Here is a 27388-nt window from a genome sequence, read left to right as displayed (position 1 = left end):
CGAAAATATAAAAAAATGTGTGAACGTTTCAAAAAAAGTTGTTAAAATATTTCAAACACTTTGTGTGAACGTATTAAAATGTTTTGAAATATTAATTATTTATTCTTTCGTGTTATGTATTATAACACTCGCAAAGTTTTTAATTATACATTTCTTCAAATATGTTCTTGTCAATGCAATAATATTTAATTCCAAATAATTTTATTCTTTTCAATGATTTCTTAAGATGAAGTAAACTAAAATAAAAAATTAATATAATACAAATATATGAAATAAAACTGTGTATCAAATAATATAAAAAAAAATAAATATAAAGATAAGTATTAAACATGTATAAGTTTCCAACATTTCTTTTTAAAATATTTGGTAAAAAACACTGCCTGATATCAAGTGTTGTAAACAATGTTTTGTATAATCTTCACACACACACAAATAAATTTCTTCCGTAATACAAATATAGTTACTAGTAATTGAAAGTTTCTTCGTCTTTTATGAAATATTTACAAACGTTAAATGTTTAAACGCGTTTTTCACAAAGACCAAAACTTTTCTTATGTACATAAAATTTTCGTTTTTATTCAGCACTTTTACTTTTATCTTTTATCAAGAAGAATATCAACAAGATCACTTAAAAACACTTCACTTTTCAATAATTTAAAGTATGTCTTATAAAATAAATCTCTTGTAAGCAAACCGATAAAATGTGATTTCGCATACGTATAAAATATATTTTCTTCCACATCTATGTTTTCCATAATATCCTTTACTCGTGATTTCATAACGTTTTCATCCAAAAATAAACATTCATGTTCCATTTCATTAAAATATCCATAACTACAAGCGGCACATAGCAAAATATCTTTTGTTTTCCACTCATGTATTGCTTTCTTTATACAGTTCGTGTCTACTTTATTTACACCGCATTTACATCTTATGTCCTTCTCCAAAAATATTTCAGTATCATCCATATATGATAATATCATCTTATAAATTTTTAAATTAATTTTCAAACACTCAAAAACAATTTCACGTAACTGTATTAAACTTTCCATATTTATTTTACTTTTTATGTAAACAATGATTAAATAATGTTATTCAAACAGCAAACTAAATAATTTTTATAACACCCAAACAAAATCGTTCGTGTATCTTCATAAAAGTTCAAGAAAGTTCTGGAAATTTTAACATCGTTCGGAAAACTTCGGCAATCTTCGGTAATCTTCGTATAAAAATTTTTGGAATTACTTAAATTCTTGGAATTAGGTAAAATTCTTGGAATTATTTAAAATTCTATGAAATTCATGGTCATTTACCTTTTAATCACTTTTCCAGAAATCTCCAAACATTCTTCAATGTGCCTACGTGACTATTCAATGTCAAACGCAAATCCTGTCCACAATAAAAACTTTTAACGCACACCTGTGTTCTACCTCTCCCCCAAACAAACATAAGCTTTTCTTAGAAATTCCAAAAACATCTATTGTTCAAGCATATGGTCAAGGTCAACGCAAATCCTGAATACAATAGAAAACTTTTAACGCACACCTGTGTTCTTCCTCTTCCCCAAACAAATATAAGCTTTTCTTAGAAATTCCAAAAACATCTATTGTTCAAGTATATGGTCAAGGTCAACGCAAATCCTGAATACAATAGAAAACTTTTAACGCACACCTGTGTTCTACCTCTCCCCCAAACAAACATAAGCTTTTCTTAGAAATTCCAAAAACATCTATTGTTCAAGCATATGGTCAAGGTCAACGCAAATCCTGAATACAATAGAAAACTTTTAACGCACACCTGTGTTCTACCTCTTCCCCAAACAAACATAAGCTTTTCTTAGAAATTCCAAAAACATCTATTGTTCAAGTATATGGTCAAGGTCAACGCAAATCCTGAATACAATAGAAAACTTTTAACGCGCACCTGTGTTCTTCCTCTCCCCCAAACAATCATAAGCTTTTCTTAGAAATTCCAAAACAAACTTGTGCCTACGTGACTATTCAAGGGCAAGCGACATTCCTGAATACAATAGAAAATAATATAAACAATGTACGCTTCTCTCATCCCCACCCACTACATTCTTCAACTACTTCTCTGTCAACAAAAAAAAATCGTTTAAAAGATTACATATACACACATCTGCGGCATCCATTGTTCCCACCTGCGTACGTAAACCCTCAAGGATAAACCACATTCCTCTTAACAAAAGACCTATTGTCAAACCTACCCTAATTTGCATACGCAATCTACGAAAATCCACTACTCATCTTTAATTGCTTTTTTACTAGCGAAGAAAAGTGGGTCTCTATGACATTTCCAGATATTGCTTGTCGCCACGTGACGCTCCTTACACCTCAAGACCATCTCTGCACTTATGAAAACTTATGCTCTCTGCATGGTGGAATTGTAGATAAGTGGTGCATTACGAGCTCCTTCTACTTGGTTAGACCATCATTACTGACCTCTACTCTCAGCAGTTGCAAAGGGTGCACCGTGCATTGCGGCAGATCGTGCCGACATTGTTGAAGTGTAAGTGTGTACTCTTCCTGCACAACAATGCCAAGCTACATTTGGCAAAGAGGACTGAGGAGACCTTTCAACAACTTAGCTGGGAGACACTGTACCATGTACTACATTCACCAGACCTTGCGCCAACAAATTACCACCTATTTCATTCTCTCGATAATCACTTCCGAAGGTAATCGTTCGCAAATGAGGGAGACGTGCGGAACGTAATCACGGACTTCTTTGCATTCATGCCCGCCGAGTTTTATCACCAAGGTATTGTGCAGCTTCATAAACGTTGGCAAAAGATGTTGGATGCTGATGGAGATTACTTGGAAATCTAAAGATACGTACCATCTATTGCATTGCTCTTTGTTTATCATTGCTCTAGAACAGCAAGAACTTTTTTGATTACCTGTACATTACATCATAGTTTTATTTCTTTCATTTTTTTATAAACAATATTTATTATTATTTTAGTTTGAATAATTAAATAATGCTATCACAGTAAATGTACTATGATAGAATTTTGTAGTTGCTTTTTACCTTTCTTTGTTTGTTTATTTAAATGCTAATCTAATAAGAATTTTGTAGGTGTTTTACTTTTATTTGTTTGTTTGAATGCTACTATAATAGAATGTTGTACTTTCTTTCCTTTCTTGTTTGTTTGTTTTAATGCAAGTGTAATAGAATTTTGTACTTTCTTTCTTTTTGTTTGTTTAAATGTTACTATAATAGAATTTTGTACTTTCTTTCCTTTTTATTTGTTTGTTTGAATGCTAATATAATAAAATATTGTACTTTCTTCACTTTTTGTTTGTTTGTTTGTTTAAATGCTACTATAATAGAATTTTGTAGTTACCTAACATTTTTTGTTTATTTGTTTAAATGCTACTATAATAGAATTTTGTACTTTCTTTCCGTTTTTGTTTGTTTGTTTAAATGCTACTATAATAGAAGTTTGTACAGTACTTTCTTTCCTTTTTATTTGTTTGTTTGAATGCTAATATAATAAAATATTGTACTTTCTTCACTTTTTGTTTGTTTGTTTGTTTGTTTAAATGCTACTATAATAGAATTTTGTAGTTACCTAACATTTTTTGTTTATTTGTTTAAATGCTACTATAATAGAATTTTGTACTTTCCGTTTTTGTTTGTTTGTTTAAATGCTACTATAATAGAAGTTTGTACAGTACTTTCTTTCCTTTTTGTTTATTTGTTTAAATGCTATTGTAATAGTACTATACTTTGTACTTTCTTTCCATTTTTGTTTGTTTATTTTAATGCTAGTGTAATAGAATTTTGTACTTCTTTTTGTTTGTTTAAATACTTCTATAATATGTAGAATTTTGTACTTTCCATTTTTATTTGTTTGTTTAAATGCTAATATAATAAAATTTTGTATTCTCTTTCCTTTTTTGTTTGTTTAAATGGTAGTATAATAAAATTTTGTATTATAAAGCGAGACATTTAGTTTTGATCCCTTACAGAACAAAATATCACGGACTGTATCTTTTGCACAAAAAACAAAGGAAACGCAAATTCTTAGGATTTTTAAATGGCAATAAATGAACATCATCCTCCAAAAGCACAAATTAAAATGTACCCAAAGTATACCCATAAACGCTACATAAAATGTGTTTATATTGAATAATAAATACAAATTCTATGTGTTTCCCCATTTAAATATAATTATCAGTCGAATTTATGTTGTTGTTTATGTGATAGTTGGTGCTTGGCGTTTTTATAATAGTCAAATGCTTTTACTAGGCAGATATTAGTCGTACACTATTTTGGTAAATATGTTTGTTGAATAATAAAAATAATAAATTATTATGCTGTGTAGCAAAACAGGCAATAATACTTCGCGTAGTAGTGTTTTAAGTTCTTACCTTATTCTGCTCTTTAACTATAACCCATTAAAATAAAACTTAATTATATGTAGGTTCATTTTTAACTGTTTTCTTTTTCTTTTAAATGCTGAAATGTGCGCTTAGAACACTGGGATAATGTTTCAGTGTTTATAGAGCAACAACTAAAATAAATTTGTTTCCATTTCTTATCCCCCACCTCCAATCCTTTACAACAACGAATAAGAAAGTTGGCATTTTACTATAGTAACACGCCTCCGGATAAAATGAATTTATTTTGCGTTTTAAAATCTTCTTTAAGGAAAAATAAAAGCAAGATGGATAGTTATTTTTTATTTAAATTTTTTCAAAGCACGTCAATAATATTTTGAATCGTTTTTCCCTCTAAATGTTGTCGTTTATTACTATAGGTTCAGTCCATTAACGTAGTCATGCAAGACAAGGCTAGAATACGGATATAGGCCTACATATACAGTATATATATGTATGTATATATACGAAGTTGTTGTCGTCACATCTAAAGTGATAGCCTGAAGGTGTTAGTGGTGTGGAGATGATGATTGTAACGTTGATGGGATGAAGGGGGAGAGAAGGGGGGAATAGGGCGGACACAACGAAGAGAAAAAGGCATAATCACCTGTGCAAGTGTCAGAGAAAGAAATTGATAGAAAGAGAGAGAGAGAAAATAAAAGAACTTCAGACATAAAACAGTTGGTACGCTCCGCCCACTGTTTTATTTCGTATTTTACTTTTTTTTCTCCTGTGTCATGTTTTACCCCCTCTATTTCCCCCATTTTTACTCATACTAAGGGGGCGAGGTAAAGAAAGTGTGTTTCCATATAATTTTCTGCAAAGTAAGATGGATTGAATAGGTAGGTCCCTATGTATTGACTGTCACAGGACAAAAAAGGTATATATATATATATATATATATATATATATATATATATATATATATATATATATATATATATATTACTAGCAGATTGCTCGTTCTTCGCACTAGGAGAATACGTTTCATTTTGGACATAAAGGACAATGGGAGGCTGAATTTGGATTTAAACGGCATCGAAAGTGTCACTGTTAATCTCATACCAGGCCCGAACTTCATCTATGTTGAAAATTTGATCGAGATCGGTTCTAATGGTTCAAGACATATGAAGTCACAAACATAATTACTTTCAATTTTACATATTAGATTTCAAAGGTTGAGAAACATTGAATGAAAAGTTTTATTGTACCTATATAAAAGAGACAGGATGATCTGGAGGAGCATGTATAAGGGAAAAATAGTCACCATTTTTTACCAAACCAATATCACATTATATCTGGAATCTATTACGTATTGTATTTACTAGGGTGTAGGCACGAAAGAGAAGAGAATTTAAGCCTTCCCCCCCCAAAAAAAATGGGGTTAGAGAACATGGTGGCTCAATTGTAGAACGTTCACCTCTGTGTGGGGGGCCCTGATTCGATCCCAGCTCGAGCCAAATGGGCTTTGTGGTGGACAAACACCGTGTACCCGAGTTTTCTCGGAGTTCTCCCGTTTCCTCTCACTTTCTTCATTCCACCATTTCTCATCATCATCGTCTCCTTTAGCCTAGCCAGCATAATCGTGGGGCATAAAACTTATAAGTAGAGCAACCCAAAAGCATAAAAAGCATAATAGCGATTTACACATATTGTTGGTACCTTAAACATGGTTGTTGTTGTCTAAGGGTCTAGAAGAAACTAATTTTAAATGCATAATAACGCATAATTTAAAAAAATAAAACATAAAGCATAATTTAAAATATATAGCACAATTCTTGAAAAATTCTGTTTAACGCAAGTTTAACATACTGTATTAATATTTTTTAAAACCAATATTTACAACGCAAAATCATTGAGAACATAACAATGCAACAATGAAAAGCTTATTTTTATTCCTGTACACTTCTTTTCGATGTAATCCTTTTATGTGGAGAAAAAGAGTAAAAGAAGAAGAAAACTCCGCCAACAATGAATAGTATACAAGAACTCCACACTGTATTGTGATGTGTACCTCTTGAACTTGAGCACTTTCTGTACTTTTTGGTGCATCTTTTACTTTTCCTTTCTGTATATATGCACCTCTAAGGTGCACACAAGTGATAAGAAAAACTGACTTGAGTAAAGCATATCTCTTTACAGTGCATTAAGTAGAAAGTTCATTAAATATGAAAGAAACTGGTTGCATAAAATATTAATAAATAGATCAAGATATTTAGAACATTTAATATATAGTAATTATTATACATTATACACGATTAATGTAAAACAATGATTAAAATTAACAATAAAGCATAATAAAGCATAATTTGGAAAAAATAAAGCATAATTAAACTAAAAATAAAGCATAATGTGGTTTACTCTACTTATAAGAGTTCATTTTTCCAAGTGGGGTTCATGTCTTAAATGTTTACCGAACTTGTGAAGTACTAACACAAAATGAACAATATTTATAATAGAATGTGAAAGAAAAAAATATTTTAAAAAATTAAGTAAACCAGGACAACATATTAAAATAATTACTACAATTGAGATTAGCAATCCACTTTGTATACTAGTTTTATTTGAATAACTGGATACGCATAATTGGAAATATATTACTATAACTATTACATAACAGTATCTGTTTTTCTGAGTTTCTTTTAATCATTTATACCCATATAAACCCACTCAAACAAAGAGAAATCCATGAACGATTTTCGTTTACTTATGAATAGCTTTTTCTACATTTCCTACAACCTGTGATCGTAATTACACTGACTTTCAAAAAGATAATATCTAATCTACGTACGTTTGGTGAGTTATTAATGATTTCGTAAACTGAAAAAAAAAAGATTTTTAGTTTGCTTTTCGTATTAAAGAGGGCGCCTCCCCCCTGAAATAGTCATGGGTCCCACCTTAGAACAACTTTCTCGCTACACCACTATGTATCTATTATATTTAAATATTTTCTAGTATCGTACAACGATCCCCTATGGTCAGTGATGATTCTAGTCAGAATTACCCGTCGGAAGCCATATCGCCGATTGTTCTCACAAGGAAAGTACTTGGGCTCGAACTGGTGAATACGCACAAAAAGGAAAGCATGTGTAATGTTAGCACCCCGGAAGCAAACAGTGATGTCCGTTTTTCTGCAAGATGGTGTAAACGTCAGAAAGAGCAGAGGAAAGTAGTAGAGCACGTGTCATAACTACAGGACATCTATAAAGTCTGACCCAGGGCCATTTTTGCGGAAACGGTTGGGTGTAAAATCGGCGCACGCGTATTTCATTATTTTTAAGAGAAAAACAGTCTTCGCTACAAGTGTTCAATATGAGCTCCATTCGTCAGACAACACACATCGAGTCGATAGCCGAGAAAGGCCCACAAACTTCCCTCCGGGATATGGCACAAAATATGTTAATTTTAGGGGAGTCTCGTTGCAACTGTACTATCTCGTGAGGATTTGCTGACCTCCAGACACGAACATTATGAGTGTTCACATCGCCACTTAGGTGAAATGTCAATTCACCACTGAAGACGACACGATCCAAAAAATCTTCATCGCCGTGCAGAACATTTCATTTGCAAAGTTGGCACGTAAACCGTAGTCTGTAGGCTTAAGAGCTTGTAGCAACTGCAAACGATAAGGACGTAGTTTTAAGCATCTCCGTAAAATTAACCATTCAGACGGTTGCACTGTAACTACAGATTCAGTTTAGCAAAATGTAAAACACAAAAAGTTTTCTGCTCAGTAGTCGCCATCTTTGGTATTAGCGCTTTCTAACGGCAGACAGAGGAAACAGTGCATGAGCATGTATGCGTACAAAACTGAGTTGCTCTTTCATTTTATGTTTTATTTGTAATTGTAAGTTAATTGTAATAAATACTAAAAAACCTGAAAACCCCAATATTCGTTTTGAAACATCCTGTATTATTTTATAGTTTGCTACAGTCTAGACCCAAGTTTTTCAACTTGGAGTCTGGACCGCTATTGGGGATTAGAAATAAATAAATGGGAATTTCCGAAGGGAACAAGGAAAGATAGGAATTGCAATTTGCAGGATCTAGGGGAGAAAACATGTTTTTTAAGGGTTACTTTGGGCGATACATTTTAATTTCGATACATTGGTTTCGCTTTAGACCCTTTGTTATTTTTACAGAGTTGTATGTGTGTGTGTAAATGCCCACCGGGCCCAATCATTAAGACGGCTCTGTTCCCATTTAGGACTGGCATAGGAGGCCCAAGAACTGAGCGCATTCAATTACTAGAAATACCTAGGTATATTAACAACTTTAAACACTTCAAACAGCATTTGACAATCTTCTAAAGTGTTGAAGTTTCACCTTAAATATCACTTCTGGTGTAACACCTATAACCTTTTCGTAGATTTTTGTGCGAAATCACCTGAATTTTTTGAGTGTAGTTTTTTTTTTTACTGATAGAAAAAATAAACGAAATCTTTCAGTGTAACGTACCACGATTATGTCTTTTAGGCTAAGGGAGACGGATAATTTAGGGTTATGGAAAAATTGGTGGAATGAGAATGTGGGAGGAAACGGGAGTATCTCGAGAAAACCCACGGATTCGGTGTTGTCCACCACAAAGTTAGCTTGCGCGTTTATCGAACCAGCGCTGTACCACTGAGCCACCACGTCCTCCTCAACCCTGTAGAATAAGTATGTATGACGAGTAAGCATTACAAGCGATACTCCAATATTGTAATGATCTATAACTGTAATTACTAGCGGAATCAGAAGAATCGTTTCAAGGAGGCGAATTGCCTCCTGAACAATTAATATTAGGCTTAGAATAAGAAGTTTTATATCAAATCAGAACAAAGTAGTGCAATATTTTGTTTATAGACCTATAAAAAAAGGTAGCCTTGAAATGGGGGCACTCACTCCCACAACCCTCCCTGTGGATCCGCCAGTGACTGTAATGACATTCAACAAAATAGTGATACTGTTAAGCAGAAAAGTGGTTTTGTAGATTTCCTACGTCACAGCGTCCGTATATACATCCGTATTGAGTATTTAATCTAAGTCGTTTGGATCGTAAAAACAAGTTTCTGAAAGTAACTGCCTATCTTCCTTCAGATTGCTTTCTTCCTCCCCCCCCCCCTCGTCCTCTGAGTCCGCTATGGGCTGCTTTCGGGCGGGACCTTTATTCATTAAACTCGGTGATAGAAGTTCATTTGAATACTCCTGTTTGTGATACTTATTCTCTAATACGATGTATAACTAACTTACTAACTAACCAACTCTATGGTCTATGGAAGCTGGAGGTTCAATGCCACGTTCACAAAAGCTCTCCATTGACTTCTGTCCTTAGCCAACTGGATCCAGTTTCTATTTTGTATTCCTATTTCTGTGAGATTCGTCTTAATATTGTTCTCCTATCTGTACTTACGTCTTCCTAATGGTCTTTTTCCTATTGGATTTCCAGTTAAGATTTTGAAAGCTTTTCTACTTTCTTCCTTCCTGACTACATGATCTGCCCACCTGATCATCCTAGATTTGATAACCCTAACAATGTTTGGTTAACCATATAAATTATGAAGTTCCTTGAATGAAGTTTCCGCCATTCGCCATTCCTGTTCCTTTTGGGTTCGAATATTCGTCTCAGGATTTTGTTCTCAAAAGCTTCAAATTCCTTCGCGACGACAAAACATTTTGATCAGAATAATAATACGAATTCCCTGGTTTTAATCGACATTTAATTTCTTCGTGGATATGGTTTTGGTCTGTTAATATTAACCCTAGATATTTGAAAGTACCCACTTTCTCGATACCGAAGTTATTATAGGTGAATTGCTTCTTGACAGTATGCAATCCAACTGTATCTAAAATGATGCTTGTTGCATAACATTCAGTTACTTGCAATATTCTTACCAAACTTTTGCACGTGGTGTACACGTGACACTGTTATTTGTTATTTGTTTCAGTGTAAAATGGCCAACGTATGGTATCTGGAACTAAGATCATAAATTCAAAAAAATGCTGCCATTACAGATCCAAAATGTTCAGTTACATAATGAGCATCTTTTGCTTGAAAGTAAAGGGAAGGAGTAGCAAATAAAACGAAGTTATATCTATTGACAAATGGAGGCTTCGTTGAAAACATTTTATTGTAACGTAATGAGCCATCTTAAAGAAGGAAGATAAGACTCAACCTTGCGGAACACCTGAATGTATAATTACCAACTTTCGTCAAGGTAGAATAGCTACTGACAGATTATTTTCCACATGTGTCAAAAGACATGTAAATATACGACACACACACATATAGAAATAACAATTTAACCTGAATCCAACGTTTGTGAAAGAAGATAGTGTCAAAAGCTTCAAACCATGTCAATGTTGACATCAAAGTGACGTTCACGTGTGAAAGATGTGATTACAGATTGCACGGTAAGAACAATTTTATGCACCAAGGATTCGAAACAAAGCATACTGCGTGAACCATTATATTGGTATTATTGTAGAACAATTAGTATCTCGTTTAATTGTTTCAAACTGAATTAATGAAGCGGAGTAACAGTAACTAGAGAAATACTTTGAGCACTTAAATTAGAATTATTTTTCGATCAAAAGATTCAATATATTTCAGGCAAAAAATTTTCTTGTAGGCCTTATATCTGGAGAACTACATATAGTGTAGCCAAACCCAAACTATGGTACTTGTACCGATTATGGCCCGGGTCCCTAATATGGCCCACAGACAATATCTCTGCAGATTTACGTTGATGTTACTAGATGACAATATAAACTATGTCCTCATGACAAACGTGAACATATTTGCGCAGCTCAGAGGACATAGTTTATATTGTCATCTAGTAGCACCAACGTAAATCTAAAGAGTTATGGTGGGTGGGCCATATTAGGGACCCGGGCCATAATCGGTACAAGTAACATATCACTTAACTCATTATGATGTGCTTGTTCAAAAAAATACAAAAAAAAACTTGATATAGAGGTTGGTCAAAAATTTTGTAGCCTCTGATCCAAAAACTAGTTATTGGCCAAGATTGCAATTTTTTTTTTTTTAAATTACGTTCCGTCTGATACTTGAATTTAAACGCAGACCTCTAGCTGCATATTTTGTTCACTATCTGTCAAAAGTGTATGGTTTGGTCTGTCTGCATTTGTTGTTATGTTACGTTTAACGTTTCTGTGTAAACATGTGTTGATTGCGTTTCACGATTTTCTTTGCAGGCCAAAATGAGTTGACACAAGGAACACTGGGTTTGTTTGAATTGGTGCCTGTACTCAGATGGCAAAACCGACGAGCCTCTGGGTAAGTCAAAACAACTGATATTTGCAAAAGACCTGATCTTTCTAAACGTTTTCTATATATCATCATCATCATAGGTATTCTGCTCTTATTGACAGGTCACTTACCGCAGTTGAGAAACTTCCATCCTTCACGGTCCTCCGGTAACCTCTTTGTCTTCACCTTCGCCTTCTCCCTCTTTTTCCTGCCACCATATTCGCTAGCACGTCCCTAATGATACAATTTCTTCTTAGACAATGTCCCAATTAGTTTCTCTCCCTCTTCTCAATAATATCTAAAATTGTTCCTTTCTTCCCCACGATTTCTAACACCCTCTCATTCGTTTACCGCTCGACCCAACTAATTCTCTCCATTGTTTTTCACACCCACATTTCGAAAGCTTTCAGTCGTTTTTCCTCACTTTAACGTAATGTGCATGTTTCCGCCCCATACAATACAACACTCCACCCGAAGTATTTTATGAGTGTTTTTCTCAACTCTTTATTCAAGATCTCACAAAACAGACTTTCCTTTTTCCTAAAGACTTCTTTCGCCATTCCTATTCGTGTTTTTATTTCACGTTCATACTCTATATATCATTACTAAAAATACTGCCCAGATGTCGAAAACTAATCACTTGTTCTATTTTCTCCCCTTCCACTTTTATTTGACACTTGACACTGACCACTTCATTCCAATCCAGGCCCGCAACCAGAGGGGGGCTAGAGGGGGCATGGCCCCCCTAAACTTTTTGTGGCACCTCCAGACCTTAACACAAATTGCTATTATTAATACAAGAAACACAATTTAGCTATTTGTAAGAGGATTTTTAATGACTTGCCCCCCTAACACGTTCATGCCCCCTTTAAACCTCTGTGGCTGGTTGCGGGCCTGTTCCAATCATCATTGCTTTTGTCTTTGTACGCTGAAAAATATACAATCATACAAAGCTGTTCGAGTATTTATCTTCGTAAAGTAGATGATTTACTTACACTTATATCGAATTACTAATTTTAATTATGCTGTCATGTTATCACTATTAAATCAAAATAAAGTATAAACAAGAGGAATATTGAGTATTAATACTAATAACAATTGTTTATTTCAGTACTAACAATATTTCTTGTATTACATTCAACGTAAATTCCTTGTAAATATACCGTGATTCCTCGTAAAATATAGAAGCTTTGTAATATGACAATTATAGCTGGAAACCCTGGAAAGAAGTGTAACATTAGTCTGAATCCGAAATGAACAAATCGACCAGGTGCTTGGGGAGGGGGAGACAAGGCGGATAATGATTATTTCCTGATTGTAATAACAGGGAGGGAGGAAACTTCTTTTGTCTGATTATACAAAAAAAAAAAGTTTCTTTCTACGAGAGAGACACGCCTCTTTGTACCGTTTTATTGCTATTATTTTTGCTACTAGTGCTGTATTTCTTATTAGTACTATTTCCTCGTCTCGTTCTTGTCGGTGCTATATAGCACGAGTAACATTTCTCCCCTCCATCGCCACTGAAAACTTTTTTTTTTCTTTCTTTTAATATTACGTTTTCTTTGTATTGTACGGGTTGAGCCTCCATGCCTGACGTATGGAGATTGGGTCGTGGTGCTGGTTCACCGTTTAAACTCCTCCCACCAAAGAGGTTTTTATTCTGTTGTCATGCAACGGCCATAAAACATGGCTGAAAAGCGTATGAGGAGGCCAGGTAGGTAGCCACAGCAGCGGAAAAGCCAGGAGACGTCACTCTCTCTTTCTCATTGCGATGCCAAAAGCTGCCGAGGAAGTGGAAGGCAGAACACCGCCGTCTAATGGCTTCACTTCGACGTCAACACTCGCCACTTCTGGGCTTCGAATCATGTTGCATACTAAAAGAATACTTCTCTTTTTCAAATATATCATCATTGTCTTGATTTTTTCTAGATTTATAGGTATATAGAAATATTCTGTTACTTCTATGATTTAAAAATTTATCAGTAGAATGCGTGCCTTTGTCAGGAGTATGTGTGACAATTATCTGTAGGCAGTGGCGTCTTTGGGGGCTATCGGGCTCAAGCCCCCCCGAAATAAATTTGTTATATGCACAATTTCATTAAAAATTTGTCGGTACCCAAAAGGAAAACTGTAAGTGCTTATCCACGTGTCGTGCATAGACCCTCGGAACGAAATGCTAACTCCGCCACTGGCTTTAGATATATGTACCACCGTTAGACGAAATGAAACAATAGATAACATACTATGTGGTATTTTACAGCCTGTCTAATAACAGATACAATGAATAATATAAACTCTCTGCTCCAAAGAAGCAAAATTAATACTTATTATTGGCAACCAACTTTTAGCCCCTTAAAAATTTCATCTTCTCGATTTTTTTCGAAAAGTGCGCAGGAGAGTTTACCTTCAAATATGTCGTTTTGTGCAGGTTGATATCATCTAACGAGTGTTATGTGTCTTGTCAACGAACTTAAAACGTTCGTTACTAAATTCTCTATGTCTGTGTGTCTATTTGCGATTTGTTTTTTTCAATTTTGGACCCTCATTCGCTACAGCATCAAAAACTATCTCAAAGAAGTGATTGAATTTTTCGCGTCACTCTTACAGTTCCCGAGATATTGGTCAAAAAAGGCCGATTTCCGGAGATTGAAGGAGCGATATCTCGAGAACCATAAATTATAGAGAGATGATATTGGTGTTGATCAATACCTAAGAAGGTGGTGAACATTTTGGTACCAAATAGTAAGCGGTGGCCACTGAGTTAATGTCGGTACCAAAATGTTTGCCATCCTCTTAGGTATTGACAAAGGTATTAATATCATCTCTATAACACCAAAATCTATGACTTATCGTTCCCGAGATATTGACCAAAAAATAATTCCGATTTAGGAAGATTTAAGGAGTCATATCTCGCGAACCGTTAAGTCATAAAGAGTTGATATATTGCGAATTTTTGCGAGAAACGGAAGAAGGTTCGGATAAAAAGATTTACTTTTACATGTAGGACGAATCAGTTATCCTTCCCACTCCATCTTTCCATTCTTTTTAACTTCGTTCTGGCAATGCTCTTGGAACATTCTCTACTGCTTTTTGAGCTATAATACTAGCGTAATTAAAAAATAGGTTTTAAGAGTTAATGGGAAGTTATATGTCATAAATGATAATATGCATTGTCATCTGTGAAGTTTTAATCTGGACAGCGTCGTGTCTGTGAGTTTTGGTCGGGGCTCTCCCCTTTCCTCCCTCATTCTCGTTCCAACTTTCTTATAATCGAGCTCCCTCGTGACCAAGGGGTTAGCGTATTCGCCTTTGGCGTGGGAGACTCGGGTTGGATTCTCGGCGAGAACCAGGGCTGTAGCCAGCCCAAAAATGTAGGGGGGCCCGGCAGAAGTTGGGGGGGGCGATCCAACCATATTATAGTTCATCACCATATTATAGTTAATTTGCAAGCCTACCGTGAAAATTTTAGGGGGCAGCCAAAATTTAGGGGGGCGGCCCCTAGACCCCCCTGGATACGGGCCTGGCGAGAGCTCACATGGTTCGGATTCTACATTAAGCTTTAAGTCCATGTCTTATATAGCCTCGCTGTTCAAAGGAACGGTAAAGTAAACGACATCAAATCAAATCTTTTATAGACATTCAATTTTATTAATCATCCACATATTTATGATAAAGAACTTTATCGAGGGACGTTTAATTCAAAAATTTTCAACGTACGGTTCCCAAAATGTGATCCTGAAAAAAAAAAATGTTAAGTAAGCAGTCAGAATTGTTTAAACAAGACTACGTGGAAAGAAGGAAAAATGTAAATTGATTGTAAGACACAAAGAAAGAATTAACATTCTTGATTAATTTCAAGTTTTTTAAAATAAAATACCAAGAAAATACTTCCTTTTATAATAATTGATATCCTGAGGTGATTTAATTTCACAGTGCATTGATTTTGCTAACATTCGTCGTAATTCAAGCGTATCAGAAGAACAGAACAATTACTTCTTACATGTTACATTCTAACCTTTCTCAATACATTGTCACTTATACAAGAATTTCAAGGTTCGTTAACGTTGGCATTGATTGTACACATTGGTAGGTAATAAATAAATAAAAAGAAGAGTCAAGATTTAGTTATCAATTACTTTTGTTGGTTCAAGTATATTGCCTGCTTACCAGAATTCTTTCTACCAATAAACTTGTTTACGGATTTATTTAGACAAGCCTAGGCTAGTGATCAGCGTTTTTGCTTATCAAACGGGATGTCTTGGGTTCGAATCCTGTGATCAGTCATTCTGACTGATATAATTTCAAGATTTTTCCTCAGTTTCACTAGGCAAATATTGGATAGTATCTTTAAATATATGCCGTGTCCAACTTATTACCGCATTCTTTAATACTGTTCCTCTTGTTAATAATTCCAGAGTTAACTTCAGGAGCGTAACGTCCACAGATGCTGTGGAATCACCGCTTTCCTGAGTAAACAGAACAATGCAATATTGACTTATGCATGATGTAAAATAGTAAGCATGTAGTAATGCCTTCAAGCCCACTACTTAGCCAATACTACTACAAACATTCTGAACTGTTTATCATTAATGCACTGATGTTTAAGCTATAGAATGTTAGTTGTTTCACATTCCTATCTCTTCCCGTTCCACAGTAATGAAGTAATCCATGGCATCTAGTGGTGACGTTCGGTTGAAACAACGGGCTTTCATTGAATTTCTCACTGCGGAAGATTGTCCGTCCAGGAACACTCATCGCCGGCAACGAGTTATGGATACGGGAAATGAAGCATCAGTCGATGGAGTACCGCCACACGTCCTCTCCTCCGTCAAAAAATTCATAGTTGTCCCATCTGCTCTCAAAGTGTTCTTGATATTCTGCCTCATCCTGCCTATAGTCCGGATCTTGCGCCCTGCGACTTTTGGCTCTCCCCCAAACTTAAGGATTACCTTCAGGGCAAACACTACCGTTGTAGCGCGGAAGTGGAAGCAGCAATTCGTTAATGGTGTCGCCTGCAGCCATCACAATTCTTCGTTGACTGCATGAAAAACCTCGTTTCACGTTGGAGCAAGTGTCTTGCCTGTAATGGGGACTATGTTGAAAAATAATACCACCATTTGTAGCTGACATTGCAAGCTTTCCACTGAAACCTGTATCGGTACTATTTGTCAAAAACAAATAAAAGTATCACCTTCGAGGTATTACTTTCTGAATCACCCTCGTATTAAATGTTCAGAATAATGCATTGACAAATAACATATTCCCTTAAGTTACGGCTTGCATATTTGTAAGTTCTGTGAAGACAGCACCACCCACAAGAGCACTAATTATAAAACATAGGCAAAAAAAAAAAAAAAAAAAAAGTGCTCACGATGTCTCACAGAAAGAAAATTAGTGAGTGCACTTATCAGAAAGTAAAACGATATGTGAAAAATATGTAATGGTACTGTCACCAATGAAAATAATTGATCCCTGATTGTCATGATGATATAAACATCACTAAGTTTCTTTCTATGTGGTATTGTCAGCACTAATTTTTGGCGTAGGCCTAGTTTTCAGCACGAACTTTTGGTGTACGTGTTATATTATTGTTGATATGGGTGGCGCTGTTTTGACGGAGGTTTATTTGTAGACTAAAAGATCGGGACATTGAAATTTTACATTACAGATTAATATTTAGAAATCCTCCACCCTCTGTACCTGCGGAATTTCGAATTTTCAAAACTCTCAATTTTTATATGCTTTTTCAATTTTTTCTCTTAATATTCGCTGAAAGTGTGTATTTTCCTGACACGTAGTACTAAGGGCGCCCCGGGTATTAGTGGATTGCTATCTGATAATTGTCAAGCCATAGTTTATGTAATGCTCCCGGTTTATCTAATATGCAGTATGGGTGTTACAGGGCGCCCACATCCGGATCCGTTAAGAATATCCATATGTGATTTAATTTTGGGTTTAGCTTCCCCTTCAGGAGCGAGGCTATATGAGACGTGAGCCTACAATTTAACGTGGGATCTGAATCACATAAGCTCCCGTCGGGAATCGAGCCCGAGTCACACCAAAAACGCTTTTGCTAACCGCTTAGCCACGCGAGAGCTCTAGGAATATCCATATCACTTCTAGGAAAATGCAATTTGGCAGTGTATTTTCTTGGAATCGTAATACGCAACTATAGTTTGCTTCAGCAGAATAAAAAAAAATCTATAAATTATTATTGACAAGGAACGACGTACTTTTTAGCGACATAAAATTTTGATTTTCACACAGAATTAACGTCAAGTATGTCATTTTGTTTGGTTTCACATATGATCTCCTCTTTTGGTACTATTGTGGCCGAATAACAACAACAACAAGAAAATGTACAAGCATCCTATGTACTGTTCAATGGCGCTTATGTTGTGGTTCCCAAGGATGGGGGGGAAGTATAAGCGATATTTCAAATATAGTTTCAAATTTTGCTGTAACTAATGTAAAAATTCTATTGGGTTTTCGATATTCCCAAGTACAATTTCCTATAGGGGGCCATCGCCCCACCTTGCCCCCCTGATGAGCGCCCTTGGTACTGTCGTGTTACAAGTATTAGAATGAAAAGCTTGTTGGAGGCAGACTTGAGAATCAGCTTTAGCTTAATAGATAAAGCAGTTCAGCCATGTTTACAGGAATTTGTGTCGGGGGGAGGGAGGATCCAAAGCTTTTTTGGTGAAGTCTAAATTCAATATGAAGATAAAAAAATGTTGTAAAACTACTCCTAAAATTAGAGTAAATTTACAGAATAATCACAATAACTAATTTGATCTTACTCTATAGAGTACGCCAATTGGGTTATAAAAGTTAATTTACTTAAATTCTGACTTATTCACCATCAAAATTTTTAGATAGATTTTTAAAAACTCATTCGTTGCTATTAGGTCAAGCATTGGGGGAAAATATACAGTATTAATAAATCTGTCAAATGTGCTTTCAAGCCAAACCTTAACTTGTTAAATCTTGAGTAAATGCATGTATGGATACTTGTAATAAAGGTTTGGTAAAATCGATGAAGAACCAATTGTTTAAATTGCCATCAAGTGGCTTGTTATTGGTTTTGATTCATGTCAAGTAGAAAATTTTTATTTATTTATGTTTGTTTTAAAGACCCAGTGACAATACTCATTAAACAAGAAGGCTGTATATGATCGTTTTGAATAGAGCTTGTTTTTGTATTAGTTACTTTACAGTTATTAGATACATTAATAATATACATGAATATATAACACTATATTATTTTATATATATTTCATAATTATATTTCATATTTCTTATGTAATTTAGCATTTTTTTACAACAGACCTAGAAGATCCCACTTCATGGCCCTGAAGGCCGAAGGTTCCCCGCTCCTTATAGTCTATTACATACAAACCAATTGAAAAATATAAAGAAATAAAAAGATAAAGCGATTGCCTGTAGGCATAAACGCCTAAATGCGCAATGTATTGCATAAATGTTGAATATCGCGAACAGAAATCATTTTACAAAATAGTTTAATATATAGTGTATATACACAAAGTATTTGTTCACACATTTTAATACTTTTCTAGTTTTTGAAATTCTTCAAAATTAGCAAAATGTAGGCCTCTATTGAATTTGGTGAGCATTTTTGAAAAAAATGAAAGTTACGTTATAGATCCTAATATTTTTAAAACGGAAAAAAATTCTTGAAAAACAGCAAAATATAGGCCTACTATTCAATTTTGTGAAAGATTTTTAAATGGAAGTTACGTTACAGATCCTATTAAGTTAAAACAGGCAAAAATTCTTGAAAGTTAGCAAAATATTTAATTTGGTGACCAATTTTTAAATGGAAGTTACTTTACGAACGCTAATATTTTAAGTTAACACTGGCATAATATTTTTGAAATTCTTGAAAATTAGCAAAATGTATTGTTTAATTTAGTCAACGTTTTTTCTTTTCAAAGTTACATTACGAATTTTCAATATTTTGAAGACCCTAAAATTTTAAGTGAACACAGGCGAAAATTCTTGAAATTCTTGAAAATTAGCAAAATACTGAACTTGGTGAGCAATTTTTAAATGGAAACTACGTTACAGACCTTAAAATTTTAAATTAAAATTATTAATTTATAAAACAGGCAAAAAACTTGAAATTCTAGAAAATTAGCAAAATATATTTAATTTGTGAGCAATTTTAAAATGAAAGTTACTTTACAAACCCTAATATTTTAAGTTAACACAGGCATAATATTTTTGAAATTCTTGAAAATTAGCAAAATGTATTGTTTAATTTAGTCAACGTTTTCTTCAAAGTTACGTTACGGATTTTCAATATCTTGAAGTCAAAAATCAAAAAGAAATCAAATCTTCAAAAATAGCAAAATATATTGTTTAATTTAGCGAACTTTTTTTTTTCAATAAAATACCCTAATATTTTAAGATCCAAACTCAGGCAGAAGTAAATATTATTTATTTTTCCTAATAGACTTAACAATGCATGTTTTACAGTAGTAGTGAAAGAAAGAGTGACCAACAAAATTAAAACAAAAACTTGTTTTTTGTTTGTTTCGATTGTTGCGTGAAGTAGAGAAGTAAGTGGATTTCTGTGGCAAAGAACGAATTCTTCCGAAGGATGTAGAGTCCACTGAATCCGTGACAGTGGGTTGGCGTATCTCAAGCAGCTGACATCAGACAGCGCGGCTGCTAAAACCGGCGGAACACGATCTGACAACTTGTAGTCCTCACACTTTCAGTTCTATACATATAAACATTCAACTCCTTCGTTAATAAACTTTTCATCTATTTCAAGGTGTTAATATTTAAAAAAAAATACACATTCAATATTTCTTGTATTTTTTAAATTAATCCTAATTTTTGAATGGATTTAATTTTCAAATTATTATTGAAATTTAAATAGGTGTACTAATTAAAACAGTGCTTTTGCGGCTCGTGTGAGCATAAAAGTTTCTCGCTTATAAACTTTGAAGAAAACTAAACAAAAAGAAAAAAATATTAACTGTGTTTATTGTTGGTTATTACAGTTGTTACCATTTTTATTGGTTAACTGTTTATTGTTGCTAACCTCAATTGTTGCTGATACATCACTTTCCTCGGCTAACAGTACTTATTGTTGCTTACCTCAATTTTCTGATCCAACATTTTCATTAGTTAACTATGTTAATTGTTTGTGGCTACAATTATTCTGAAACGCCATTTTCATTAGTTAACTGTGGTTATTGTTGGTTATCACAATTGTTCTGATTCCTCATTTTGATTGGTTAACTGTATTTATTGTTGGTTACTGCAATTGTTTTGAAATGCCAATTTTATTCGATAGCTGTGTTTATTGTTGGTTACTACAGTTGTTGCTGATCCATCAGTTTCTTTGGTGAACTGTGTTTATAGTTGCTTACCTCAATTGTTGCTGATACGTCATTTTCTTTGGTGAATTGTGTTTATTGTTGGCTACTACAATTGTTGCTAATCCATCAGTTTCTTTGGTGAACTGTGTTTATTGTTGCTTACCTCAATTGTTGCTGATACGTCATTTTCTTTGGTGAACTGTGTTTATTGTTGGTTACTACAATTGTTGCTGATCCATCAGTTTCTTTGGTGAACTGTGTTTATTGTTGCTTACCTCAATTGTTGCTGATACGTCATTTTCTTTGGTGAACTGTGTTTATTGTTGGCTATTACAATTCTTGCTGGTACATCATTTTCATTGGTTACCTGTGCCCATTGTTGCTTACTTCAGTTTTCTAATCCGACATTTTCATTAGTTAACTGTGTTCATTGGTAGTCACTACAATTATTCTGAAACGTAATTTGCGTCAGTAAACTGTATTTATTGTTGGTTACTAGAATCGTTACTGATCCGTAATTTTCATTGGTTAATTGTTTTTATTGTTGCTTACCTCAACTGTTACTGATATGTCATTTTCATTGGTTAGCTGTTTTTTGTTTCTTACCACAATTGTTACTGATCCGTCATTTTCAATGGTTAACTATGTTTGTGCTTACCTCACTTTTTTGATCCGATTTTGTCATTAGTTAATTATGTTTATTGTTGGTTACTGCAACTGTTCTGAAACGTCATTTTCACCAGTTAACTGTTTACTTTGTTTCTTCCTATATTGTTGCTAAAAGCAATTTTTATTGTTACCTGTGGTTATTGTCGCTTGCTAACATTTGAGATTAGTGTTAACTTGTTAAGAATGGTTAAATTTAAAAGAAAGCATCTCACTCAATAAATTTGATTGCATTTTCGGCAAAGATAGTGTCTTATAAAATAACCATAGTTCAAATTAAAAACTTTTTTGAAGTATTTATATTATACTGTTATCATAGAAACTATTTAGTCTACTTTAATATTACTTTAGCTACTTTTCTCTCTGTTCTAAGTAAATTTTGTACGGTTTATCTAACTACATTATAATATTTTACCATAAATTTACAACGAACTATTGACATTTTTGACTGTCAGACTGCCGTCAGATTACTATCAAACATCATAAATAAAGACGGAATATATTAAATGTTACTAGTTTTAATTCAATCAACGATAAATCACTAGATTAGTATTAAATATCCTCCTTGAATTATTCTGAATTGCAATTTCAAACTTCAGTATAATTGCAGCAGCGGTTTTACCGTAATTTTAAATAATCATGTATTTATTTCTACATTTTCTTCCCCGTTGCGACGGCAAGCAGGTTTCAGCACACTTATTCAACAGCTAGTAAGGTGACGAAGCCATCAGAATAGAGATAGAATCTCAGCTATACAAAAGTACAACATTTATCTCAACTAAGGGGTCTATAATAATATCATTATGCCCATAAATATTTAAAATGAAATTCATGTTGACTGTTACAGCATTACGAAAAGTATCTGAGTCGTTTGAAATTAATCTTAAACACAGTTAGTACTTAGCTGGAGGTTGTTTTTTTTTTCATATCACTTTCATATCCTATAGGGAAGGACGAGGTTCAAAATTTATACCAAAAATCGAGTATGTCAAGAGTCCCTGGTGTTAGGGAAATGAAACTCGATAATGAAATTTCTCATTAAAAATATTCGGCCATGTGTCACAGTTTCTTCCAGAATTTTGCTTGTATGGGGGAAATTTATACAATATTTTCCTCCTTGTTGAAACGATGTTGTCTATCAGTGGTTCTCAACCTTTTCTAACTGACGACACGCTTTGCTGAACTTCCAGGACACTTGTTTGATATTTTTACTATACGTAATAAATAAATAAATAAATAATAATAAAATCTATTATAAGAGTGAAACCAATTAGTTTTTATAATGACTCTTACAGCACTGATTATGATTGGTACCGCTGGAGGTATTGACTGGTACAGTCTGTCTCGATTTTAGCTAATTATTATTAAATTCTCCATGATTTTTAAACTCTAAAATTTCGCGACACACCTTAAGGAACTGCGTAACACATCAGTGTGTCGCGACACATCGGTTGAGAACCGTTTAAAATTAATTTTTGAATAGTTAGAACTTACCTGGAGATGTTGTTTATTTATATCAATCTCATTAAAAGACGTATGCTCAGGAAGGAAACAGAAAATCAAAATAATCACCAAAAATAGAGTTTCTGATGATCCCTTTAAGTTAGCCAGATGAAACTTGGTAATATAAACTCCTTGCTGAAAACAAAAATTTTAGGAATGATTGAAAAAAATGTATCAAAAGATTGTGATCTTGACCGATAAATAGTTTTTGGATCAGGGGGCAGAAAATTTTTGAACAGCCCCTAAATCAATTTTTCGTATTTTCTACGGAATAAGCACATCATACTGAGTTAAGTGACAGTTTGGGTTTGGCTACATTAAATGTAGCTCTCCATATATAAGACCTACAAAAATTTTTTTGCTTCAAATACAGAAATTTTGCATCTTTTGATCCAATAAATTAATACTTGTTCAAGTGTTTTCGAAAATTCCTCTTCTCAAGGGGGGAACGGAACAATTTCCGTAAGTTCCCCCCTGTATTTCATTATTACGGACAAACGGCTAAATTGTCAAATGAATTCTGGAGCCTGTAGTGGTTAGTACGTAATCAAGTCTAGCTTTTTTCTTTTACATTTTTCTTTTTTCTTTTCTTTTCTTTTTTCTTTTTCTTTTTTTTTTTTTTTTGATAACCACTTTGATTCATATCCGCATTCTAAGGGTAGAAGGTGGTTTAAATATACTTCTCAAATTTCCGTCCTTGCGAAAAGCGAGTAGGCTAAATCATACAGTACGCTATAAAACGAACATAGGCCTAAGTAAATGAAAAAGAAAATTGACAATTTTTAACTTATTTTTTTTAAATGTTTCGAGAATTTAAAAAAATGATAAATAATACAATTACGTGTTGGTTAAATATAACATTAATTGAAAAGTTTTGAATTAGTACTCGAGAAATGTCCGTACAATGCAGAACAAAAATATTAACGAAGTTATTTTCTTGTAGGTATTTGTGTAAAATTTAATATTCAGTTATGTAGTATTAAGAGTTTTTAAGAATGTAATGTGAATTGGAACCAGATAAGTGGAATTCACGAATATTTACGTACAAGGAGCCAGGCTGTTATACTATTGGTATCTATACAGTGGCGTATTTAGGGGGGTGGCTTCCGGGCTTAAGCCCCTCCCGAAACAAAATCGTAAATACGCCACTGTATCTATAGCAATAGGTATACAACGTTTTAACTCAGACATAATGTTACCAAGTATCCTCTTTCTCGTGTCATCTAGTAAATTTTGTGTTGAATTCTCGTCTCGCCTCAATTATCAAAGAATTCTTTTGATTCGGAGTCCACGTTAATCAGTAGGTCCACGTCTCACATAGCCTCACTGCTGAACGGGACGTTAAACTCAAAATCAACTCAACTCGAATTCCAGAAACCTTTATTCGTATTGTCTTCAAAATCTTCTCGCCTCATTTTGTGAACTTATTCAGGTGTACAGATAGGCGGACAAATGACGTCACGTCTTACCCCGTGCCCATCTTTTCCCATTGTGTTTTTAGGAAGTGGAGGGACGCCATATTATTTTTGAAAGTGGGAGAACGACGTCCACCTGCGTTCCATCTCACTTTTACCCCTGAATTTATGTATAAAATTTATGGCTTGATTTTAACTCTTAATTTCATTTCAAACTTATTAGAATTCTTACTCGTTACGAGCGGTCCACGAAGAGTGTGATATAAAACACTTAAACCATATTTATTATTGAAGCATATTGTGTAATCACTTTACGTACTTTTAAACGTTGATAAATTATCTTCCTTGTGCTCCTAACAATAATTTTAACAATTTATAGTTTTTATACTATGAATCATGTAAGACTAAAACAGTGTTTGTGATCTGAGACTTGAGTGACTTAGTGCTAAGCATGAGACTCTGGAAATGTCTTGTTTTGAATTTAAAACTGGCACTTCTCGTTTCTCGTTAGGGTCTTATAGACAACTGTTTTAACTTCAACACATATTTGTAATGTTAATATTATTTGAATGTTCAATTTCCAAGGAAATGCAACACATTGTGCTGTAAACGCAAACAAAAGAAACTTATTTCCATATATCGGTATTGCAAAATTTTATTTGTATAAATTACATTTTTTTTTGCTATGAAATTTATTAGTTAGACTTGTAGAGTAATACAAATCTTTTTTGCGAAATCTAAAATTTATTCGCTTTTTAAATTTCGTGATATGGTAACCCTACTCAGGCATATTTTAAAATTTTGTTATATGGCAACACTACTCAGGCAATTTAAAAAGTTCTCATGTGCTTATCCTATTTATGCATATTTTTATATTCTGCCATGTGGTAACCCTATTCAGGCATATTTTTAAGTTCTGTCATGTGGTAATCCTATTCAGACGTATTTTAAAATTCTTTCACGTGGTAATCTTACTCAGACATATTTTTTGGCATTGGTAGCATGAATACAGCATCCTCTTCATACATACATACCCTCTTCATAACCTCATAAGAAGAAGCAGCAGTTGTTAATTGTTAGGTGTTCAAGCATTTGTCCTTCCAGTAGAATGATACTGTAGCCTGCTAAGAGGACAGAAATAAAGTACTATTGTTAAATGTTGCGATTATAATTCTTTTATAGTTATTATATTGTTATTTTATAATTATTATTCTTATTTATTCGAAAATATTTATTAGACTACTTACATTATATAAACAGTAAAGTCAATAAAAAATAAGAAACATTGCATTACGTTTTCAAAATATAAAGTGCCTTTGCAAAGGACATAAATTACATTTGAGTTTACATATACTATTTATATATATATTTCACATGTATTTAATTACACTATACTTATTTATAAAGTGAATATAAAGTAATGAAGTATACTCACTCACGTATTCTACAACGGACCTGACTTCAAAGCTGATAACGGAGAAACGATGACAGTAAGAGGCCCTATCATGGCGAAATTAAAATACCGCTAATTTTACAGTAATTATATATTTTCAAATCACACACAGATCACACACAATCAGATAAAACATAATCGAAAAGTGGAACAAGAGCTCGCTAGACAATATTATTTTACATGAGATACCGTTATCACGACTCACTTATCTGTTTTCAATTTCCGGCCATTTAGAAAATCGGCGTTTATTTTCGCGTTTATAAATGGCTGGAAACGAAAAGCTACTAAGTGACTCGTGATAACGGTACCTCATGCAAAATAATATTGTCTAGGGCGCTCTTGTTCTACATTTCGATTATCTTTTATCTATTTGAAGATATTACATAATTACTGTAAAATTAGCGGTATTTTGATTTCCCATTGAGTAGTCCTCTTAAATTGTACCAATAAGGTTTTCGCAAGAGGTTACGTATGCCTACTATATGGAAATTCAACCTATATCCTGATGGCAGTGTCACAAATGATTCACTGTCAGTTTCTGTGCGTACTACCCGTATAACGCAATGTCCTTCTGGTAAGGATGCTAAGATATTCTTTCATTAAGGTCAAGAAATCTGTGTGGCTATTTGCCAAACACGAGCTTTAGTTCAAGGGCTCTCTAATTTTGTCGACATTCATTTTCAACACTCAAGGCCATCAAATGTTTGTTCTTTTATTCACAAAACCGATCTCTTGAAAATAAGTAGGGTAATATGTTCCGACTTAGTGAATGTTTACTGAAACAGACATAGAAATGCCGTTGCACATTTGTAATCGAATTTGTTCTAGCTAATAGTAATGTAGAAGATGCTTTTATTCTCATTGTTCACCATCATTGCGCTGCAGCTCCTTTCAACGAGCGTAACGATGATCTCACCCAATAAAGTATTGTTGTACATAAACTTCGAGTTTTCGTATCCATTCCATTTTTCTCCAATGTTTTCTTTGTGACGATTCCGCAAAGTTGTTGCACGCATTTGTACTTACCCGCTTTAAATAAGTATGTTTTTTTTTTTTTTTTTTAAATATAAGTTTCGTAGGTGCCTAACTTTGGTGTTAATGGTTTCGAATTGAATTCTCGGTGAGGTAAAGAATTACATAATTTTGATGCGATTTGGATTTATAGAAAGCCTAAAAATAACAACATTGATATTACCGCTTTTCAACCTACAAATTCCCGGTTTGAAGCGAGTTATAGGGTCACTTACGAGACGAGACGAGATGGAGTTCTTTCAATAGAAACAAATTACTCTTCGAGACGAGACACAGCTCTTCCAATAGGAACATATTACTCTTCGAGA

The 27388-nt window shown here is 33.8% G+C and overlaps 1 long non-coding RNA gene across 4 annotated transcripts in view; it reads left to right on the top strand.

Moving 5' to 3' along the window:
• The window catches only part of LOC145663816 (uncharacterized), a 570212-nt gene that overhangs the window by 40123 nt on the left and 502701 nt on the right, over positions 1-27388 (top strand). For all 4 annotated transcript variants that reach the window (XR_014127275.1, XR_014127273.1, XR_014127274.1 and 1 more), the window contains exon 2: positions 11604-11685. This is a non-coding gene — a long non-coding RNA (uncharacterized LOC145663816). The remainder of the gene's footprint in view (positions 1-11603; positions 11686-27388) is intronic.

Source organism: Thermobia domestica, chromosome 11 (assembly GCF_964235325.1).
Source record: "Thermobia domestica chromosome 11, izTheDome1.hap1.1, whole genome shotgun sequence".
In the NCBI taxonomy this organism is placed as follows: domain Eukaryota; kingdom Metazoa; phylum Arthropoda; class Insecta; order Zygentoma; family Lepismatidae; genus Thermobia; species Thermobia domestica.
Note: the sequence above shows the minus strand (reverse complement) of the source record. Positions and strands in the feature narration are given on the sequence as shown.